Raw genomic sequence first — 9,737 nt, 5'->3', positions numbered from 1 at the left:
AAAGTAAACCATCACTGAGATCAAGTAGAAGATTTCCAACACTTTCATTCTTTTCCAGTCTCAACCTTTTCCTATCCTCTCAAAGGCAGCTAATGGTAGTGACTTTGTTTTTCACATTTTCAAGATCGTATGTATTCCCTTAAATATGTTTTTGTTTTTATCTGCTGCTGTACTATATCAATGAAGTCACTTGGAATATATTCTTTTGTGCCTGGCTTTTTGTGTTCAACATTATATTTATTAATTCCATCCACATTGCTGTGTGTATTTTGTCAATTTTCATTGCTGTGCCATCTATTGCATGACTACACACATATCCCTACTCTACTGAGTTGTTTATAGTTTGCAGCTGTTAAGAATAAAGCTGCTGTGAACACTCTGTGTGTGTTTGCTGGAGCAAATGTGCAGGTGTTCTTGTAGGTTATATATTCAAGATGGGCAATGCTGGGTTGCAGGGCATGCATATCTTCAGCTTCTCAAGCTGATGCCAAATTATTTCCCAAAGAGCTTGTACCAATTCACAGCTTTGCCACTGGTAGTTGAGAGTTCCTATTGTTCCTTATCTATGTTGTATGCAGAATTGTCGGAATCTTTTAGTTTTACCATCCTGCTATGAGTATAGAAATACATCATTGTGGACTAAATTTACATATCTTGATTAGTAATGAGGTTGAGCCCATTTTTAGATCTTAATTAAGCACTTGGATATCCTCTCTGATTTTCTGTTCAACTGTTTTGCTCATTGTTGTCTGACTTTTTCTTGCTGATTTCTACTGTAGTCGTGTCTTTCATCAGTTATATGTATTATAAACATCTTCCAGGATCCAGAGTAATCTAAAACTTTTATTGGTTTGTCTTTTACCTTTTGAATGAATGTTTTTATCACATGCCTTTCCTACTCCAAAGACAGAATCAGGAATCCTTTTTCTATGTTTTTTTCCCCTACAATACAGTAACTAATATCTGAAGTCTTTGTGGACCTCTGCTGTTGGTTGTTTTTCTTGATGTTTTTTCATCTTGTTTTCTTAAGCTCTGTGTGATTTTTTTTTTTATTATGAGAGTATATATTTAATGGAAGTTTATGTATGTAATGGTACTTTACCTGTGGAATTTCTTGGATTCCTGTGTTTAAAGAAGCATTCTTCAGAATCAATTTGTCTTCAATTTTTCCCTGACAACTCATGTTATTTTGAATTAAATTCATAGCCTTAGATTTCTCAGACTATGCACGTGTGCCAGTTTTCCTGCTCTGCTCTCATGAAAGGAAACTAGATTCCAGCTACAAATTCTCAGAATAGTCTTTTTCCCCACTTTGCTCAGAGCCAAAGCCAAGACAGGCAAGTTCCTTTATCATAGTTGTGGATGTGGATGTTTCTGTATCATCATTTTATAAGGTGTTGGCATTTGGGGGTCCTTGTGAGTGAGGTTTCCGATCTAACTTTTCACATTGCCTGGGGCTTAGCTATTTTTTCTTGCCCTTGCCAGAGGCCCACTAAAATTCAAACTGCAGATTACCAGGCATTGACAGATACCCCAGAAAGACTCTGACTAAAGCGCTTCCTTATCTCTCTGGAGTTATGCCTTCATATCATTTTTGGCTTTTAAGAATTCCTCTTTCTTGCCAATTGACTCATTGATTTAAAGAGTCATGCATTTTCACTATTTTAGACAGTAGTTTGGGGGTATGTTTTGCTGGGAATAGTTTCTAAGAGTCCTAGCTATACATTAATTTTTATATATGAAATTACACACATTGAATACCCAGTAAGTGAAACAGTTCAAAGAATATACAGAGAAAAGTTAATAACTTCTAAGCCACATCTCTCCATTTCCTCTCAATATTAATTGCCTTGGTTATTAGTTAATAACCAATTTTAATACTCTGTTTTGTACCCTTACCATCTTTCTCTGTATCCAAACATATACAATCATGTATGTATATGGGTTCTGATGCTTAAAAAACAAAATGAAATTACGATGTATACATTCACTGCTACTGTACTTGCTTCTTTTCACTTAACTTTACCTCATGAGTGTCCATCCATATAAAAATGTAGATCAACAATTGTCTTAAACAGATGCCCACACGCTGTCCAACATCTCTACTCTTTTAAATTTCTGGTAGTCTTACAGAAATTACAGAGTTGCTTAATTTGCATTTCCCTAACTACTGCTGATATTAATCTTCTTTGCTTTTTAAAGTTTTATAGTTTAAAAATGTATAATTGACAAATAAAAATTTTATATATATCAGTGTGACATTTTCATATATATATATATACTCATAATGTGAAATGATTAAATCAAGCTAGTTATATCCATCACCTCACATACTTATCTTTTTTTGTGATGAAAACATTTGAAAACTACTTTTAGCAATCTTCATGTGCTTTTTTTTAATTGGCCATTTGAATTGCCTCTCTTGTGAATTGCTTGTGCAAATATTCTTCTCTTGAGATGTTTGTCATTTTCCCATCAATTTGTATATTAGAAAAAATAACTTTTGGCTTGTCATATGTATTGCAAACATTTCCCTCAGCCTACAGTTTGATTTTTATTTATTATGTATTCTGTTCTATAAAAATTTAGAGTTTGTAATCAATAATGCCTACTAGTTCTTCTTTATAGCTTTTATGTTTCTTCCTTAAGAAGTTCTCTCCAATGCTAAGATTATGAAATTATTCTCCTAATTTTTCTACTAAGTTATTTATTTTTAAAAATCTAACACATAGAACAGAGATTTCTACTTCTGGGAAAATGAAACAAGATGGAACCCTATTCCTCTGATGAAGTTCACCTAAAAATCCTGGACATTAAATATGAAACAAACACAAGAAGACTCTGAAAGGTGGCAAGGGCAAGGCAGACAAGCTAGGGACCCTAGGACCTGAAGAATAGCACAGCAGTGGGATTACTGAGTTTTCTTTTTGCCTCACATATTTAAGATTGGATGCTACAGAAGCTGGAAACAGAAACACAGAAGCAGAGACAATAAAAGCCTTGAAAACAAAACAACACAACACAACAAAAAACAGCCTACCCACTCGTGCAAAAAAGACCAGGAAAGAGGCAGCCTAATACGACAGAAAACATTGAACAATAACCACTAGTATAGCCAAACACGCAGTCCCACCCCCATCAGAGCTGATAGAGGAGATTCGACTTCTGCCTTTACCAAGCTGAAATGAGGAGCCCTAGTCTCTTTGCAAAAGCCCCAGACTTTGGTCACCACCAGACAGTAATGATGCTGCCTTCCCCCAATGTGTGTGTGGTCAGTGGAGGCCATGTAGGGAGCAGAAAGATACGTCTATCCCTCTCAGCTAGAGAGGTACCAGTGGAGTTAATTGGGGAGCTAGACGTCCCACTCCCCACTAGAAGTAATGAGAAGAAAACACTCCCCTAACTCAATTATCAACAGAGACTGAATGGGGAACCTGATTTCTACCCCTACCTGGCAGTAATGAGGTGGTGCTCCACTCTTTTCTGCTGGAAGGATAACAGAAGAAATCAAGGTTTAAATGAGATCTAGAATCTCATAATATAAAACCCAAAGTGTCTAACTTTCAATTTAAAAAAATTATTTGTTATGCCAAAAACCAGAAGGATCTCAAACAAAATGACAAAAGATAATTAATAGGTGCCAACACTGAGATGACAAAGATGTTATAATATGACAAAGATTGTAAAGAAGTAGTCAGAAAGAAGCTTGAAAGAGCAATTTTAAACAAACATAAAGATGTTAAAACAGAATGTCTCAGCAAAGAAATAGAAGATATAAAGAAGAAACAAATTGACATTTTAGAAAATTTTAGAAAAGTATAACTGAAATAAAAACTCAATGGATTAGCTTAACAGCCAAATAGAGAGTACAGAGGAATAATCTGTGAATCTGAAGATAGAACAATGGAAAGTGTTCAATCTGAACAACAGAGAGAAAACAGACTGTGAAAAAACATTAACAGAACTACAGCAACCTGTGGGAGTTATAATATCTGGAATGAATAAGTCTAGAGATATAATGTACAGCATAATAACTACAGTTAATACTGTACTGTATCCTAGAAATTTGCTAAAAGAGTAGTAGATTAGGCCAGGCACGATGGCTCACGCCTGGAATCCTAGCACTTTGGGAGGCCAAAGCAGCTGGATCACCTGAGGTCAGGAGTTGGAGACCAGCCTGGCCAACATGGTGAAACCCCATCTCTACTAGAAATACAAAAATTAGCCAGGTGTGGTGGCAGGCGCCTGTAATCCCAGCTACTCAGGAAGCTGAGGCAGGAGAATCACTGAACCCTAGGAGGTGGAGGTTGCAGTGAGCCGAGATCACACCACTACACTCTAGCCAGGGTGACAGAGCAAGATTCTGTCTCAAAAAAAAAAAAAAATGAGTAGGAGTAGATCAGACTAGCCTTGTCCCATGGGCAAGACTGCCCTGCTTTGTCCAGGTCTAAGAGTCAACAAAACCAAAGCCACCTCAAGGAGCGTGATGAGCCTTGGGGAATGGGCATCCCTGGCCATCCTCCACTGCAGCCATTCTCATTCCAAACCCTCTGTGCGCCACACAGTTTGATTCCTCTCACTGCCACCTCTCTTCTATAAATAAACTTTCAGTGTCACAAAAGAAATAGCACTTGAATATAAATTTTATCAGCAAGGCAATTTACTTCTATAGAAGGGTGCATCTCATGGATGGAGCGATGGTGAAAGCACACCTGAACAAGGGAGGGAAAGGGGTTCTTATCCCTGACACAGGTAGCCCCTACTGTTGTGTTGTTCCCCTATTGGCTAGGGCTGGACCACAAGTCTAAGCTAATTCTGATTGGCTAAAGAGAGCAAGGGTATGAGCCAGAGTGGCAGGGTGAGCAGCTTTGGTGGGAAAGACAGTTACGGAACAGGTGACTAAAGGTGACTCACGTCAAGGCAGGTGACCAGGGGTGACTCAGGGCAGAGCAGGTGACCATGGGAACAGATAAGAACTACTGATTGGAACTGATGGAAAAGTTGTTTACTGAAACTAGGGGCAAGGAGACGAGGAGCATGGAGAAGTTAAACTTTAAAACAGAGAACAAGGAACTGAACACTGACATACTGATTCTTTGAAGAGAAATTTAGAACTCACTGTATTTAACATCTCCAAACAGCTCTCCCTGTCAGCTCAAATGTCCATGGAGTTCATGGAGTCTCCTGCAGCTAGAATTCCAGGGGTCCGTAGCAAGAGTGGGCCACCCCTTGCCTGTTCAACTCGCCCCTTCCCCAGGAGCTGCTGGGGACCAGGAACAAGTCCTGGTGCTTGGCAGCCCCATTGCATGGTTTCCAGCTTCCTCTCCCTTTGGCTCAGGATCTGCATCCTCCCACAGCCCACTTTCAATGACTTTCATCAGAAGATCTGCTCAGAATGTGCCCATCTTCCCAATGGCCTGAACATCGGCGTGAGATATTCTTCCTGGCTGTGTCTAGTTGGCCATTTGCCTTGCTAATCTGGAAAATTTTTCTAGCTATCTTATTTTATTATTTCTAGCTTAATTCTTAATTACCCTGTGGTCAGTCAGTTGGATTTTTAATCTACTGACATTTGCTGAGACATTTTTTAAAATGCTTCATGTGCTCTGGTCTGTTGGGGGAAAATAGGGGAGGGACGGTGGCGGGTGGGGAGTTGGGGAAAGATAGCAAGGGGCGAGATGCCAGATGTAGGTGATGGGGAGGAAGGCAGCAAATCACACTGCCACGTGTGTACCTATGCAACAATCTTGCATGTTCTTCACATGTACCCCAAAACCTAAAATGCAATAAAATAAAATAAAAAAAGAAAAAAATGTATATTCTACAGTAATTCTGAGTTCTTTTCTATAAATGTTGATAGTTACTTTTTTATTTCTGTTGTTCAAATATTTTATATTTTTACCTTACCCCTATCATTTGCAGGTTCACTCTTTCAACATAGTCCCAAAGTTCTTGGAGGTTTTGTTCATTCCTTTTCATTCATTTTCCTCTGATCTTGTCTGCCTGCCTCATTTCAGCAAAATAGTCTTCAAGTTCTGATATCCTTTCTTCCACTTGGTCTATTTAGCTATTGATACTTGTGTTTGCATTATGAAGTTCTCGTGTTGTGTTTTTCAGCTCCATCAGATCATTTACGTTCCTCTCTAAAGTGGTTATTCTGGCTAACAGCACCTGTAATGTTTTGTCATGGTTCTTAGCTTCTTTGCAGTGAGTTAGACCGTAATCCTTTAGCTCGGTGAAGTTCGTTGTTACCCATCTTCTGAAGCCTACTTCCGTCCATTCATCCATCTCAGTCTCAGCCCAGTTCTGTGCCCTTGCTAGAGACGTGTTGCAACTTTTTGAAGGAGAAAAGGTACTCTGGCTTTTTGAGTTTTTGTCATTTTTGCGTTTGATTCTTTCTCATCTTCACGGGTTTATCTACATTTGATCTTTGAGGCTGCTGACTTTTTTATGGAGTTTTTTTGTGGTGTCTTTTTCATTGATGTTGTTGCATTCTGTTTGTTTTTCTGTAAGTGGTCTGGCTCCTCTCCTGTAGGACTGCTGCAGTTTGCTTGCAGTCTACTCCAGCCCCCATTTGCCTGGTTCCTTCCCATCCCTGGAGTTATCACCAGTGGAGGCTGCAGACCAGCCAAGATGCCAATCTGCTCCTTCCTCTGAGAGATCTGTCCCAGAGGAGCACTGGTCTGATCCCAGCTGAAATGCTCCTGTATGAGGTGTCTGGAAACTCCTGTTGAGAGGTCTCAGTCAGGAGGAGCAGGGTCAGAGACCCACTTAAATAAGCAGTTTTCTGTCCCTTGAAGGGGTGCGTGTGCTGCACTGGGGGGAATCGCCGTAGTCTGGGTTGCTCTGACTCTTCAGAGCCAGTAGGCAGAAAAACTAAGATCATTGATCCATGATACCACAGCTGCCCCTCCTCCTAGGAGCTCCTCTCAGGGTCAGTGTCCTGTCCATAAATCCCTCTCTGGGGATACCAAGATTCCCACGGGGAGGCCCCACCCAGCACTTTGGGAGACCAAGGTGGGCAAATCAATTGAGGTCAATAATTCAAGACCAACCTCACTAACATGGCAAAACCCCATCTCTACTAAAAATACAAAAATTATTCAGGCACAGTGGCATGCAGCTGTAATCCCAGCTACTTGAGAGGCTGAAGCTTGAGAATTGCTTGAACCTGGGAGGTGAATGTTGCAGTGAGCCAAGATCACACCACTGCACTCCAGCCTGGATGATAGAGTGAGACTCCATCTCAAAAAAAAAAAAAAAAAAAAAAAAGTTTAATCCTAATGAATAAAGCTTTAATTGTAGGGCATTGAAATCATGGAAAATTGCCCTCAGTTAGGGGGGAGTTCTGAAAGTCCTTCTCATTTTGTCCCTGTTGACACAAGCAACTTTGCCTTTGCTTGGTATGAACCCCAGTAACAGGGTCTGGGCCCAGAGCTCAGGTCCCTAACTATTCTGTTGATGCAACAGCACCACTGGATGTCTCATATCTGAGATACTGCTGATCTGTTCTCATCTCAGTTTGGGCACAAACCATGCAGATGGGACATTAGTGACATTCCAATGGTGCCATGTCCCACGTAGCAAAAGCAATAAGTTAGGCAGAGGTTGATCAGAGTGAGGGTAGGAAGAGGGAATGGAGTGATGCCCTGGATTCTTGGCCTCTGCACTTAACACATAGGAGGAGTGTCTGGAGCTGACTGACAAGGAACAAAACAGTTCTAGGAAAGAGGTACCATGCTGCTGCTTATTTGGACTGAAACACACCAGCCTAGATTAATGTTTCTCTGAACAACTATCAATAATAGTTGTTACTTGGAACGACTATTAGTGTTAGTTGTAACTAACAAATCTATTACTTGTCCCTACTATACTTATGGGATACACCCCATCCCACTTTCATCTGTCCATTACAAAAAATGCCCATGTTTCCCCCTGTCCCCACCCAGGGACTGCTCCTAATAAAATCCACAGTACTGATTGCAGATGGAGGGCTCCTAGACATAAAAAGACTCTTTAAGGCACTATGTGAAAATAGAAGAGACCCTCTGAGTTGAGGCAGACCAAGAACCTATGAGGAAATTATAAACTCCAGTAAAGAATCCAGACCTTTTACATACATTATGAGAGGGAGGCAAAGAAAAAAAGAAAATACAGGGATTCTGAATTGAACACCAAGTTCACAGCCCAGTGCTGATGTTGTCAGAACTAGGGGCAGGGGAGGGCACACGATGTCAGAGTAGGAAAACAGGATTTCATTCCTTCTCTTCTCCCCTCTCTGTCAGAGTCCAGAGAGAGCCTGGGCTGCATCTGTTTTCTCCTGAATAAAAATATATACTCACTCGAAGGTGTCCCAATTCCTTGCTTTTTTTTTTTGAGATGGAGTCTCACTTTGTCCCCCAGGCTGGAATATTGTGTCGTGATCTCAGCTTACTGCAACCCCTGCTTCCCAAGTTCAAGTGATTCTCCTGCCTCAGCCTCCCAAGTAGCTAGGATTACAGGCATGTGCCACTATGCCTGGCTAATTTTTGTACTTCTAGTAAAGATGGCATTTCACCATGTTGGCCAGGTTGGTCTTGAACTCCTGATCTCAAGTGATCCACCCACTCATGATTCTCAAACTCTTGACACAACAGTTGAGTGGCGGTGCTCACCATGTCAAAGGCTTCCCAACTCCAGATGATATTTCTAGATTATATTTCCAGATTATATTTCCCAATCTCCTTTGCAAATAGGTGGGACCATATGACTATATTATGGTCAATGGAATGTGGATTAAAATAACAAACTTCACTTACAGGCCTAGCCCTTTAAAAGCTTCTGTATGAGCCCCCATGCTACTTTCTTCTCCTATTGCCGGTTGGATGTAGAGGAACCAGTAGAGAAACCCCTGGGAGATAACAGAGCTTCAGATTTAAGGAGCTACATTCCTTGAATTATGGTGGGGATGACTGCCTACTGACCACCCTCAGTGAAATGCATTGTGAATGAAGATAACCTCTTATGGGTTAACTGTATTAACCCCATGAGGCTTGTATATATCTGTTTGAATATTTGTTCCAGTAATTAGCAAAGCTGGTTTGTTGAGATTCACTCAGGGTGGTTGGCAAAACATTAAGGGAGATAGTAGGGAAAGATTATACTCTCGAACCTTTTGGAAAACCGAGACGTTTTTATTAACTTATGCAACAGGCCGAAGGCAGCCAGTCCTTACCTTAAAGCCTTAGGTCATAGGGCGAAGATTAGGAATAATAGTAGCTTCCCCAGTTAAGTCTGCTCACCCCATATTCCTTGATCTCTACTCAACTCTTTACTCATGTAAACTCTGTGCCAGATGGCTCGTGGGGGAGGTCGAAGGGGCATTACCCATTAATGGTGTTTGTTCTAGACCCAGAAATCTAAACCTCATATCATTTGTAAAACCACTCTTTTAACCATGTTAATTATCCACAAGTGTGTTGACTTAGAACCTCTGTTATTAAATCTATACTGAATAAACGTGAGGAGGAACAGGGAGTAGGGGTCGCGTAACTACATTCACCCTCAGAGCAGCTGACAACCTCCCTAGCCCACTCAATCACTGGACTCAGTGTGTGAGTGTATTTTATTCATCCGTCGCAGAGTCAGGGTTTGCAGGACAGATCCCCACAGGTGGTGATCAACGTCTCAGGTGATGACCCTGATGTGATCAACGCCACACTGGTTCATACATGGGTCTAACTGGGAAGGCAGAATTG

The sequence above is a fragment of the Sapajus apella genome, unplaced genomic scaffold (genome assembly GCF_009761245.1).
Source record: "Sapajus apella isolate SASKATOON/1434 unplaced genomic scaffold, GSC_monkey_1.0 scaffold137, whole genome shotgun sequence".
Classification (NCBI taxonomy): domain Eukaryota; kingdom Metazoa; phylum Chordata; class Mammalia; order Primates; family Cebidae; genus Sapajus; species Sapajus apella.
The sequence above is the reverse complement of the archived record's forward strand: the minus strand, read 5'-3'. Positions refer to the sequence as shown.